General features: G+C 46.2%; 1 protein-coding gene across 2 annotated transcripts in view; it reads right to left on the reverse strand.

Moving 5' to 3' along the window:
* Positions 1-13,624, reverse strand: part of dag1 (dystroglycan 1) — a 60,761-nt gene that overhangs the window by 30,829 nt on the left and 16,308 nt on the right. The window contains exon 1 of one of the 2 annotated variants that reach the window (XM_084929657.1): positions 1,321-3,005. The exons of the other annotated variant lie outside the window; for it this stretch is intronic. The gene's annotated coding sequence lies outside the window, so the exon portion shown is untranslated. Of the gene's footprint in view, positions 1-1,320; positions 3,006-13,624 lie in introns of those variants that run through there. 2 annotated transcript variants of the gene reach the window in all.

The raw sequence follows: 13,624 nt of genomic DNA on the forward strand, positions 1-13,624 counted from the left end.
CAAGATGGCCACCGTGGATACCCCCCCCCTCGCTTTCACATAGGGTCCCTTCAACTGCAGCGCCAGAGGCAACATCCCTCCCGCTTCCTCTTCCTCCTTATTGCTTTTCTGTGCTGTTCAATCTGTCATCGGTTTCTCTTCGTCTGATTGCCTTCGCTGCTTTTCTCTGTTTCAGGATGTTTTTTGTTTTACATTTTGTCCTCACACGCCTTTCTTCATCTCAAACACTTCCTGTCCTCCCTCCAGAGCATTAAGCTACGCCACGCCTTTTCTCACATCTCCAAAACCTTCAAGGCCATTTTTCTTCTTCTTCTTTTCCCTCCTGGCGCTCACTCACCTATCAAAAACACAGCCTTTCTATTCATCGCATGACAATGGGGCTGACGATGGCGGGGGAGCGTCGCTGTGAAAGCGCCGGCGAGCTGGATGAAGAGAAGCTGTCAGCGCACAGAAACAGAGGCACGTAGACACGAAGGGCACAGAGAGAAGTCTTTGACTCTGAGCAGGACGGAAAGCTGCCATTACCTCAACACCTACAACAACGCCCCCCAAACATGCTCCACCCACCTCCCGGCGTTGTAGCACAGGTGGGCAGGAAGGTGGGCAAAGACAGCCGAGAAGGGAAGGAAACGGCAGCTCTTGGTTTCAGCATCTCGGGTTTAAATCTGGATTCAGACTGAGAACCTGGTGCTTCCTGATTGGTCAAAACCATCAAAGAGAAGCCTCCCCTCCACATCATCTATATGTTGGCAAATTGTTTTATTTACTCCAAATAACCACGTAACTTGAACCAGGGTTCATCGGGGTCGGACCGACCGAACCGGAGATGGCGTCGCTCCAGCGCTTGCTGCGTGCTTTCATAAATCAGAGTTCAACACGAAAGCCTTTCTGTGTCTTTATGCAAGCTGCTGATTTTCCTGAAAACAGAACAAAGAATCCTGAAGGTGAATTTATTTCCTTGTAAAACCACAGCGGCTGCAGGATGTAAAGAAATGAGGCAACACTGTGCAAAACCAGCCAAACTAATGCAAGCGTAATGACAGCCGGCTGCTGGGGAACGCGGGCGTATCTCTAAGAGGGATGTCAAAGTCAATCCACTTTTAAAAAGCAAACGTGGAACTGACACTACAAGCCCAAAGCCCAGACATTTATCCAGAAACGTTTCAGGGTTTTTCCTGCAGTCGATGAGGTTTTCGGTGTAATATTTACCCAACGTGCCGACCTGGAGGTCCGGAGACGCTGATCAGAATATCAAAGCACAAGTTTTCTGCTTCTTTGGGCGTTTTTAAACTAACTGCAATAAAACAAACACTCACTTACCGAAACATAGCCCGACATCCGGCCCGCCGCTGCTCAGGGGCCAGAATAAGCATCCAGACCTGGCTCCATCTCCCACCATTATAAATAAACGGCTAACCGGACACTTGCTGCTGCTCTTCTGAGCGGCAGTGACAGTCGTGGGGGGGGGTAACAGAGTAAGAGGGTGAGGACTGGTGAGGGGTGGGATGCAGAACTAAAAGCAGAGCGGGAGTGGGACGTTTGAGAGGTCTGGCAGATGATTCATCATCGGTTTGAGAACAAAATGTGAAAAGCTGCCAGTAAAGTCTAAACTTGGAGAGCCTGACGTTAATAAAAAGGTGGGTGTCCCTCCCCGCTCTTCTTCCTCACGCTGCCCCCATGGGCAGAGACGGCTCGAGTCTAACCACAAAATATCTGACGTCATCACCTCTTACGAGGACACGGCTCCTGTGCTGCTCTGTCTGATAAACAGGGACGTCACTGAACCGAGCTGCCTTAAAACTCCTCGTCACTGATTACTGGACGTTTAAGGTCCAGTAATCAGTGATCGTTAAGCCTTGCTCTTACTACAGCTGACCTATTAGCTCCAAACAGAGCCTGCAGGTTCTCAGACAATCTGCCTTTGGAAAGCAGGTCGGTCGAGTCCGGCGCTTCTTTCACATCAAACGTTTCGAGAAAGCGGTCCTGATTTCACCTGAGCTTCACTTCCTGTAACTTTTATCACAGCTTATTGTTTTATTTTGAAACTCAGATGAAGCACTTTGGAACGTGGATCTTGGAAAGTGCTTTCAAAATAAAGTCAGTGGCTCCTGTAACCACGGCTACACACACAGATGTGCTATTTTAGTCTTTCAGATTTACTTGAAGCTGTTCTTTGAGGTGTGGAGGGAACTTGGTGAGGATGTTATGTGGATAGCTTGATGCCGTTTGCGTCTCCGGGTCATGGCCCTGCTTTGGCGTGCCCACGGTAACAGCCGGAGGTCTCAAACAGCTTCTCAACAGGGCTGTCTTCTTTATTGGAATCCCAAAGCTTCTGTTTTGCACATTTTACGACATCTATTGTGTTTGAGTTTGTTTTCCCACCAGTGTCGGCGCCAGGATGATCGCAGTGCCATTGCATGTTAAGGTTATGGCTGGGTGGGAGGGTTAGGCAGTATTCAAATAAAAATGAAAGGAAGAACTGAAAATAAGAGCCACTGATTTGTATCAATCTGCTGTAAAAAGATGTGAACCTGCACCGGTTGTCTTCATACTGTCCTCATTAATAAAACCGACTGTGGTCCCTCTGTGGTGGCTCGTACTTTGAATCGCCTCCAAACATGAAGTCTTAACGTGGAGCAGCGCCTGTCTGAACCTGAGAGGACATTCCTTGGTTGGAAATCCTCAGAGCAACCAATGAGCACACAGGAACGCCACACAGGGGCCAATTAGAGGAAAGGCATCCCTCTGCGGCAGCTAATCGGAGAGCCGGGCGTCTTAGCTGCGGTGAAACATTAGCACTTCAGTGGCACTTTAAATTCTTCCCGTCTCTTCCTCATTCTATGTCCATTTGCCTCCCTCCCTCCTTCCCGTCACCTTTCCATCCCCCAAAGTCACAGCTGATGCCTCTATTATTAGCACAGACAGGACGAGAGCAGCGTGACAAATAGAACGAGAGGGAGAGCCTCTAAAAATGGTCACCTTCCTGAGGAAGCTCCCAGACTGACAGGTGACACTGACGCCATTGCGGGACGCAAATATTCCCACCATTCAACGCCCCCCACCTCCCTCCCCCCGCCTCTGCATCCCACTGATACAACAAACCGAGCGGCGGATAGGGCTCCCTCGGGACGAGACTACAGGTTATGTTTGCGCCCAGCGAAACTCGGGATTACGGCGTGGTTTACCTTTACAATGAGATTTGGATATTTAGCACGGAGATTAGGCACATTTCAGCTATTTAAGCGCTTCTTTCATCCAGCCTGATCTGCAGCGTGTAAACAGAGGCAGCTTATTCTTCCGGTGTGAGGATGTAAGGAGTCCACATTGTTCTGTTACAGCGTGGGGGAGAAAGAGAGGGGGATGCGTGTGTCTTTGTGATAATTTAGGCCTCATTATTGGCGACTTATGGATGAGTTTCAAAAGCAGAAGCATCGAGAGCCAAACGGGGACCTCGGTGACTCAACAATCTGCACTTCCTCTAAAATCTGCTGTAAAAAGCATTCAAATTAATCCACGTTCCCACTCGTAATTACATTTGTAATTAGCTTGGCTCCAACTGGAACAAGAGGAAGAAGCTCCAGCTACAGAATAATAGAAATGCAAATCCATCCTCCGAGCCGCTTCACCATTAGCTGCTGCTAAAGGCGAGCCGATGGGCCATCTGCGAGAACATAAGGCGGCGAGGAGTGCGTCTGTGTGCAGTGCCAGCGCTGACCAGCTCGGCCTGAAAACTCTCCCAACAAACCCACAAAACCAACGGAAAGTGTGAGAAAACAAACTTCCACAGCAAGTCTGAAAAACTGCATTCAAAACTCCATCAGCAGGTGGTCGGGGTGGATGACGGGTGTACAAAACACAGCTGCAGAACCAGAGACTCGTAGCTACGTCCAAATCATGAAAAGCAAGAGGCAACCTGAACCCTGAGAATCACCCGAGTATCAATAACATCTTTATTTAATTCACGGTATGTCAAAGTTCACACGTATTAATTTATCCAGCATTTTTACAGCCTCGTGACTTTTTAAGTAGTTTCAAACACTTTGATCTAAACTGTAATTTTACGCAGTGAAATTGTCACAATCTAAAGACCAGAGTTTGCTCGGCACAGTTTTGCTCGTGTGCTCGGCGGTGAGCGTCTGTATCACGGGGTCGGTCGGTGTTTGAATAAGCTCCACCCAGGAGCAGAAACCCACCGGGTTCCCCGGATCTTTGATCCTTTTCTCATAATTCACTGGAGAAAACTTCACAAAAGTGCATTGTGGGTAAACCTTCATTAGCATGTGGTGAACAACTTACGAACAGATGAATGGCGCTCTGTAGGAGAAGATCCTGGTACAGCTGTGCTTAACTCTATCAAAACGATCACGTACCGTAGTCATAATTGATTGTGTTTGCATGATATTTTGGACTTGATCAATCCATTCAGGTCCTAAACTCAACAAGTTTTTAAAATCCCTCATACTTTAACGCTAAAGCAAAGAAATAACACAAAAAACTATGAAGGTGAAGCTTTGAATGGCTACATTAAAAAAAATTAAAGTTACTGTATGAAACAATCAGCTGATGGGGAAATTGTTCAGATTTATATGGAATGACCCGAATGTCAAAGGTCAATGCTGCAAGCTAGAACAGACCTGCATTATTCCAAATGGCCAGCAGGGGGTGACACTGCTGGTTGCAAAAAGCTGTGATTGCATAAACGTCTATGAGAAAAAGAGCCGAACTTTCCAAGTTTAACAACACTTTCCTGATGAGTTTACTGTCTCAGCTGAGAGCTTTGTACGGTGGCCCTGAGAGGCCAAATGGACTGCAACTTAAAAAAACACCAGAAATAAGAAAAACACCACAAAACACAACAGAAACAGGAAAAAAAGAAAACAGAAATAGGAAAAACAGATTTCCAAAAGCACAAGGTAAGTGTTTCTAGGGAGGCAATAACCCAACGGAGCAGTTGCAGGAACCAAAATATGCTTGGTGTGTTTTAATGTCATGGTTCATGTAATACTGATGACAGATTTTTAGGCTAACAGTCAGGCTAACACACTGACCTCTCATGTTTGGGGTTTTTTTTGTTTCTTTTTTTAAAATCACGAAACCGATAGAGCCTCCACTTATTTTAAGTGACTCCCAGCGCAATTCAGTTCCTGCATATTTGTTAAATATTATCATATTTTGGTTGTGCTTTTGGAAATCATTTTTTTCCTATTTCTGTTTTCTTTTTTCCTGTTTCTGTTGTGTTTTGTGTGCTTTTGCAGCGTTTTTCTTATTGCTGGTGTTTTCTTAAGTTTCAGTCCATTTGACCTCTCAGGGCCACCGTAGGTTTGGGTCTTTTTTTGAAACATGGAAGTCCCACTTAGAGTAAAAGAAAAAGCCAAAACGCTCAGTACAGACTTCAGTGTTCAGTAAAAAACCCCAAAATTCAGTTTAATGTGCCTGAAGACAAAGAAATGAGAAAACATTCCAGTGTCTGCAGCTCTAATCCCACAGAGTTGGTTTCCTTTAAAAATCTTTTATGATGATTTCATTTTGTTGTTGTTGTTGTTAAATGAGTTGTGTGTGCAGAGTTTAAGAAAACAGATGTTAGAGGTTAAAAAGTACTTAAGAAATGATTATACATGATAAAGCAGCTTTACCAAAGATCCCCCAACTGCTCCACTGAGAGCTGCAAATGAATTAAACGTATTAATTCCACAATAAATAAGTTTGTGTCATGACACAGAGGAGATGAGAGCGGAGCTGTGGGAGTCAGAGCGCCGTTTCAACAAGCAAACAAATGGATTTTTTAAAACACTGAATTCTGAGAAATGAGAAGAACAAGCACAAATCCAACCGACAGGAATAACAACTCCCCACGGAAATTTCCGGCCGCTCCTCGGCCACACCGGCTTTGATATGCGAGTCGCTGAATGTCCACGTGTGACAGACAGTTGGAAGCAGATGTGAACCTGCCTCATAAAACAAGAGTTCTGAGAGCGAGCGGGAACAACAGGACAGAAGGACAAGAAAACAGCGGGCGACGGGCGGGGCCAGACGCGAACGCGATCCAACCTGAAGCCAGCGCACTGCATCCAGTGAGCAGGGCGCAGATGTCTGCACAGATGTGCATGCATATGTAAAAGAAACTGGAGCCGGTAACATGAAATCGATGTGTCGTTCGTGGGTGTAGTGGAAACTGCGGCTGAAGCAGAATTTACAGATTCGTGCCAACGTGCATGTCATGAAGGACGTCGTACAAAAAAACAGCACAGCCGAGGGAGGGGCCGCTTTTCCGGACCTCCCAGGTCTCCACAAACACACCCAGGGAACCTCTGGAGTTACGTGGGCGGGCAACCTGCAGCGTGCGGAGCGCCATTTATTATCTCCAACAACAAGATCCTCCTACATTGACGATAGGCGGTGGATGATCCTGTCGTGGAAAACAAGAACATCCACCGCCTATCGTCAAAACATCCGCCTTCTGGTCTCATCAGAACAGAAATGAAACCTCAGCGTGACCTTCGCCCGGATGAAAGGACCACGCCGGCTTCCCGGGCTCTGAGAATCGGGTCCATATGATGCAGACACCGTCCCCCGCCCGTCGCCTATCCCTCCGAGGCCTCGGCGTGCTTCAACTTTGTCAAAATGAGGATTTCATTTGAGGCGAAGCTGGAAATAAATAAATAACTGAGAAGGAACCCAGCGGGAAGAATCCTGGGAATTCTTTTGCGAACGCAGCCAAACACACGTCCACTTTGATTAGAGTCGTGTTTTTGCAACGCCGGAGCATCAGCGCTTTCGCTCGCCCGCTTACAAAGCTCATAGGCTTTGGACGGAGAGAGAGAGAGCGTGTGTGTGATGAGGCTAACGGCTCATAAAGGGAAGATGCGGCAATGCTTTGCACATCTCTGTAAACTAATTATAACAGTGCAATGGCTGCAAAATGGAATATGAAAGAATTAACAATCAGTGAGAAAGACGGGCAGAGTGGGAAATATAATCATTGTTAAAGAATGTGTAGGAGGAAGAGTAATTACATTTCACTCCCATTACACCTCTGGAGTCGTGTTTCCTCTCTTGTTAACATTCGGCCTGTTTCTGCTGCGATTCTGAAGCAGATCCATCCTGCTGTCCTGATTTCCTGTCATGCCTGCTCCTGCTGGATGTTCATATTTGACACCAACAAAGTTTCTAATAATTAACTCGACGTATGAACTGCCCAAAGGTGGATTTGAGCCATTTTCACACATAAACTTGCGTATTTAGGATTTTTCGGGAAACCGTCCGCGTCACGCTGCAGGAAACACTGCATGTGGTTCAGGTGAGGGAGCTACTTGGACAGAGCTCAGCTGGATCGCTTTAGCAACACGGTCCAGCGTGAAGTTAAAGTCCATCAAACATCTGATCAGACGTGTTCACGGCTCAAAGCTCAGCAGTGGCACAAATTTCAGTTTCAGATGTGAAGTGACAGAGTGAACAACAATCAGCAGCTGCATTTCAATGTTTTACGCGTTCGTACGACTTTTACAGGCAAATAACTCGAAGAGTCGGGATCACTCCTGCAGATCTCGCCCTCCTGCCTGATGGATGGAGATTCACTGCTGCTGTATCAGAGCTGCGGGGTCATTCCAGTTTGTGGGCTTCTGCTCGCCCTATGGGCTCAAAATGTGGTCAGAAATATTTTGTACTTGTAAATCAGTTTCGTATGTGTAAAAAGAATTTGTGTGTGCGTAAAAAAGATTTGTGTGTGGACTTAGCCAAAAAAAAAAAAACCCTGCAAGTTACAAGTACGAATTTTGACCCTATTTTTCTTCCTTTCATCTGATTGGTCAATGTCATGTCAATCACAAATGTAACAATCCAATCTTTGTGATGAAGACTGTCATTTCCAAAACACTGCCCGCCCCCCACCCCGCGGTCCGCAGCGCTGTTGAAAAGGCTGTGGAAGTCCCTGTATTAAACACGTAGACCTGTGACACAAAAATCACCAAACTCGGACGACCACAGACTGTTTTCCTTCGTGGTGATGAAGGAAAACGCTGGGCTGCCATGTAAAAGGGCATTTATTCCCTTCAAAGACCTGCAGTTCAAAAAAAGCGCCCCTCCAACAGCCAAACCCATCTGTTCTCTGATTGGATTGTTACATTTGTGATTGACATGACATTGACCAATCAGATGAAAGGAAGAATAATAGGGTCAAAATTCGTACTTGTAACTTGCAGGTTTTTTTTTTGGCTAAGTCCACACACAAATCTTTTTTACACATACAAATCCTGATTTACAAGTACAAAATATTTATGACCACATTTTGAGCCCATACTCGCCTCCCTGCTTTTACACGTACAAACTAATCTGGATCTGGACTGCAAAACCTAACTGTGAAAAGACTCAGGACTGCAGTGCAACATGTGATAACAGCTGTGGAGAAGGAAGCTCGACTGATCCACGAGGGGGAAACAAAATCTGATGCAGGTCAGACGGACCAGAAATCCTCGGAGAACTTCAGAGAGATTTAATGACAAGTCCCAACGAGCCAGAGGATGAGGATCATTTTAACATCATTAAAGCTAAAACGGGAAATAAAACCTGAATGTTCAGGAGCTCGTGTGTGTGTGTGTGTGTGTGTGTGTGTGTGTGTGTGTGTGTGTGTGTGTGTGTGTGTGTGTGTGAGAGAGATCCTGGTCATGCTGAGACCACCAGCAAAGAGCTGAGATACACCGACAGCTCTGTGTGTGAGAGACAGCTGGCTACTGTTGCTAGCTTGACTGAAAATGACAGCTGGGTAACACAAGACTTTATATATGCCACACACACACACACACACACACACACACACACACACACACACACACACACACAGCCTGGCTAATCTGCACTCTTTAATCCGAGGGCGTGCTTCAATCCATGAACTTTCCCTCCGGTGCCATCCAGCTCCCTCCAAACGCGCTGGGCTTTCTTTCCCTTCAACAGCTCTGGCACGAGTAAACAAGCCAACGGCGACTATTTTTAGCTTTAAAGTGAGTCAGAGGTTAAAGGAAGCCGTGTGGAAGCTCTCCTTCTTCTTCTTCACTGTTAAACAAACTCCAGGAACAGCCGACTTTAAATACCGCTGCACTACGGTGGACCAGCTGTCTGACCTTCACTCGTCATTCAGAAAAACAATCCACTCAGCTATTTTAGTCGGATGAATAATCGCGTCACTTTATTTTTCTGAGATGAACGTTACAGGAGAAGGTTCTGGAATGCTCACAGATGAAACGGTGCGACTCGCACTCCCAGAAAGAGCTGTTGTTTGTCGTACAGTCTGAGGAAAACTGATTTAAGAAGAGCTGTGAATTATGAATTTAGTGCAACCTTTAGAGGGAGTCATTCATCCAGGGCTGACTGTAAACGTCTCAGGCTGCTCTTCTACAAGAAAACAGAGGCAAACAGCACACGACGCAGCAGGTCTTAATTTGCTCTAATTTGCCAAACGATCTGTTTTTCAGAGGAATCATACAGATTGCACCATTAAAGTAATAACGAACAAACTTTCCTGCTGCACGCAGACTAAACAAAAGCACTCACTGGATGCACTACGCCTCCCAGAGGCGTGGCTTTTACTGCAGAGGGACGACAGCTCTGCAGGTCAGCGACAGCAACCTCGTTTTCTTTGGTTTCTACGGATCAGACGTTAAACAGCTGACGTCATCTAACATCTATTTTCAATTCAAATCACAACACCCACCACTTTATATTGTAAGGTCGACCCTACGATAATACATACAGAGAAAAACCCAACAATCATATGACCCCCTATGAGCAAGCACTTTGGCGACAGTGGGAAGGAAAAACTCCCTTTTAACAGGAAGAAACCTCCGGCTGAGGGTCAGGATCTGCAGAGAAACGAGGCAACAAACAAAATGATTAAAAAACGTGTGATGCTCGACATATTTGCACTGAAGTTTACTTTGAGAAAGTCAAAGAAATTAATTTGTGATCATTATTAATATTATTAATAAGATCTTCTTGCTCTTATTTTGAAAGTTCAGTGGCTGTCAGCTAGTTAAACCTGGTGACCAGCTAAAGGAGGTATTAACATATTTACCTGTAAACATACTTTGATGTACGAGGCTCTACTTTCTTTCTGGGTTAGTTAAAACGGGTCAGGTACACGGTGGACTCCCAAACTGACGAGCCCTCGGGTGCTTCACGCCTCTGACAGGCTCCATTTAGCTCCACACTGCAAACACGTCTCCTTCCTCCTCCACAAACATAAAACGGGCCTAATCTGGGTCAGCTGTGAGCAGGTACACGTCCGACGATACAGCTCTCGTTTCCACACACACCGCAGTGACCTTCTTACTGCAGCAGCCACAGCGTTTCCTGTGTGTACGCCGTCGGTTTCCGCTCACACAGCATGTTTGTGTGGTTACCTGCATCAGTGTGCGATGAGTTTGCAGTGATAGGAATCTCCTCCCATCCCCAGCTGATGCAGGTCATCAATTCTCATCTCCGTGCCTGTCCTATCTGGCTTCCACTGCCGAGTTATAAATACACAGGCAGCAGCGCAGACAGCCAGCCTGCTGCATACACGCTCATGTAAACCCCCGGGCTGTTCCCCTCCTCTCTCTTTATTTACACAAGTACTATTAGCCAAGCGTGCCGCGCATTGTTACTTACAGAACGAGCTGCACGTTTTTGCACCGAGAGAAAATTTAAAAATCTGCTTTTATTACCACACAGACCTGCAAACGCAGGGAAAACATCTGCGTTTGACCAGCGAGCAGAGCGTGTCACTTTATATCAACAGATCCTTGACACTCCTATTATTACTCTTCTGCACTTCCCATAATGCCTTAGGGCATGCACAGAGGCAGAATGATGTTTCTGCAGCTTAACTCCTCCCCTTTTCTTTGTCTGTGCGTGGTTACATTATGTTAAATTGGCAACAATAACAGTTTCTGCTAGCAGCTCCTGCTTGCAGACACAGTTGACGCCTGAGTTAAGGAGGTCACTTGGAAAGAGTTCTTTGCCAACAGCCACTGATAGGTGAAGGACAAAGCATCGGTTCTCTTGTTGCACTGCAGTACCTTTGTGGGATACACATAAATACCAGGACCATGTTACAGATACCTGCTCAGTAACATCCAAAAATATGGATTTTATTCACCAAAACTGGAGCTCAGATCCTGTTAGTACAGTGATCTCACAGCAGCCATATTATTGGTCAGATGATGTCATCAAAAATGCTCCAACAGCACAAACACAGACCAGAGGTCCAGTTCAGGTGAAGCTAGCAGACCACCTGTGTCACCGTCCACCTGTAGGTCGAAGATCCCCAAATCTCCAAATACCAGTTTATTCATGCAACCCCGGGATGGATTAACCAATCCGTGCCACAAACAACCCAAAGGATCCATCAGAAATTAGAGTTGAGCTCAAATGTTTCAGTCGCCCAGCATCACACCAGCAACTGCTGACGCACAACAGAAGACGACAACAGCTTTATCCCATATTTGGAGAGTTATCTCACTGAATATTCACGGAGACCTGAATAAACTGGAAAAACTGCTAAAGTCAAACTGGTAACAGAAGCTTTAATATGAAGGTGGCCTTGCAGCCCCTCGATGTGCAAACATAACATAAGCTGTTAATGATCAGAGTGATGGAGAAGAGCCAACATGTAGATGGCTTACCCAACAGAGCCTCCACCAAAGCTCGTGGAAATGAAGAGCTAAAATTATTACAAGAACTATTTGATTTGACTTGAATGTATAATCCTCTTTTTCTTATTTTTAAAGCTGCAAGCCAGCTAGCACCAATCCTTCCCATCATGCTTCCCTGTGTTCAGGTCACCGTTCGGTGCTCTCCTCAGTGCCATTCAGCTGTTTCAAGTCTCTCGTCCAACTGCAGGACAAACTCCAGCTCCACCGTCTTGGACTGCAGTGGACAACATTAGTCCCGGTTCTGCCAAATCGAACCAGAACCTCTAACAGGTGGAGACTTGTTTCTGCTAGGAGAAGTCGCCAGCGCTCCCAGCAGCAGTCCAAGATGGTGGAGCTGGAGTTCATCCACCAAATGACGAACTTATTCACAATATTTATTGGGAAACAAAGATAGCAAGCACATTTGTCCAACCACCCAACCCTCCTGCCTCTGCGGCCCAGCGGGTTAGAGCTCGTTCGGTTTCTAGACAACATGAAGGAGGTGGTTTTAATGTTTCAGTCCGAAAACAACAAGAAATCAATCAAAAATCGACTTTTCTGTCAATCAAAGGCAGCAGGTCGGTGATCAATAACATTTATTAATTTGTTCAATCTGCTGGAAGCTTTCAAGCAACTCATTCACTCCATCAGCCTGTCAGCGTGTTACTGAGTCACTCGCGAGTGCAGCTCGTTGTACTCTCAGCGATACGGCCAGAGCGCCGCTCGCTCGCCCGCTAACTCACATTTCTGCCAGCCGGTAAAATTTTTTTTTTTCCAAAGGACATAATTCACTGCAGCCAGACGGTATCTTCGTCCACCTCCCTTCCCCTCGCTCCCTCCACGGTCACTGCAGACGTCTCGGCTTCGAGGCCCCATTCTTTATCTCTATGATAATAGCGAGCCACGGCTGATAGCCTTACAGCCCGAGCAATGTGACCTCCAACTGGCTGGCAGGGTTTTAAAGGCACCACGGTGTGGATTTTTATTTTTTTGCCAGGTTAAAGATGCCCCCCGTCTACTAAATGTATCTCAGCCCAAAGGAGCGAGACAGCCAGCTGATATTTATCACTCCATTTTTGTTTTTCCTCTCAGTGGCGGATGTTACGGACGCTCCGCCGCGGACGGACTTAGGTAAATGTCACGAGGAATCAAACCTGAAATCCCTCTAAACTGTTGCAAATGAAAACATGTAAGAGAACACGGAGTCGCCGACAGCGTGGCTTATTTTTAACCGACGAGAACACGCCATCGGCGCTGATACATCCGTGACTGCACGCCGCTAACAGGTTAGAGGAGGTGTGAGAGCACAGCTCATCTCTGAAAACGCCCGAATATTAAAGAGGAAAAGAAAGACGGTCAGAGACTTGCAACACAAAGGCTCAAGACTCAAAACTCGGACGTGCAGGTAAAAACTAAAAAGAGACAATTCAAGGTTGGTAATTTGGTTATTCTGCTCTCCTGTCTCTACTTTGGTCTTTGGATCACATCAACAACTTCGGCCTTTGTGCAGCTTCTGTGTGAAGTGGAAAAAAAGCCTCTTTGATGCTAATCAGTCAATTACAATGTGCTCTTCTCTGCAGACTTTCGGCGTGCTTTGATTTAAGAGCACTGTGCCGCAGAAGGTTCTGTGAAGGTGACGTTGCACTTGTGTTATCAAAAAAATAAAAAGTAATAAGCGCCCACAAACAGGAGAAAGTGATAACATTAAAGGGAAGGACGCGGAGAAGGCAGCGCCTGGCGCTGACTGAAAGGTTGAAGGCTCGAGCCTGAACATCAGGAGATTTAGATGCTCCGCAGAAAAAAGGGAGAAGGCAGAGTTTGTAATGGCAGCAGCTGAAGGCCTGCGTGTAGCAGCACCAGACTGGTGCACACGAAGGAGGAGTCAAAACAAGAAACTCCAAAGAGCCGCAGAGTCTTGAAATGAAATCACTGCATCTCCTGCGTACCAAAGGAAGAACGTG

The sequence above is a fragment of the Perissodus microlepis genome, chromosome 5 (assembly GCF_051167445.1).
Source record: "Perissodus microlepis isolate ML-2025 ecotype Zambia chromosome 5, ASM5116744v1, whole genome shotgun sequence".
NCBI lineage: Eukaryota > Metazoa > Chordata > Actinopteri > Cichliformes > Cichlidae > Perissodus > Perissodus microlepis.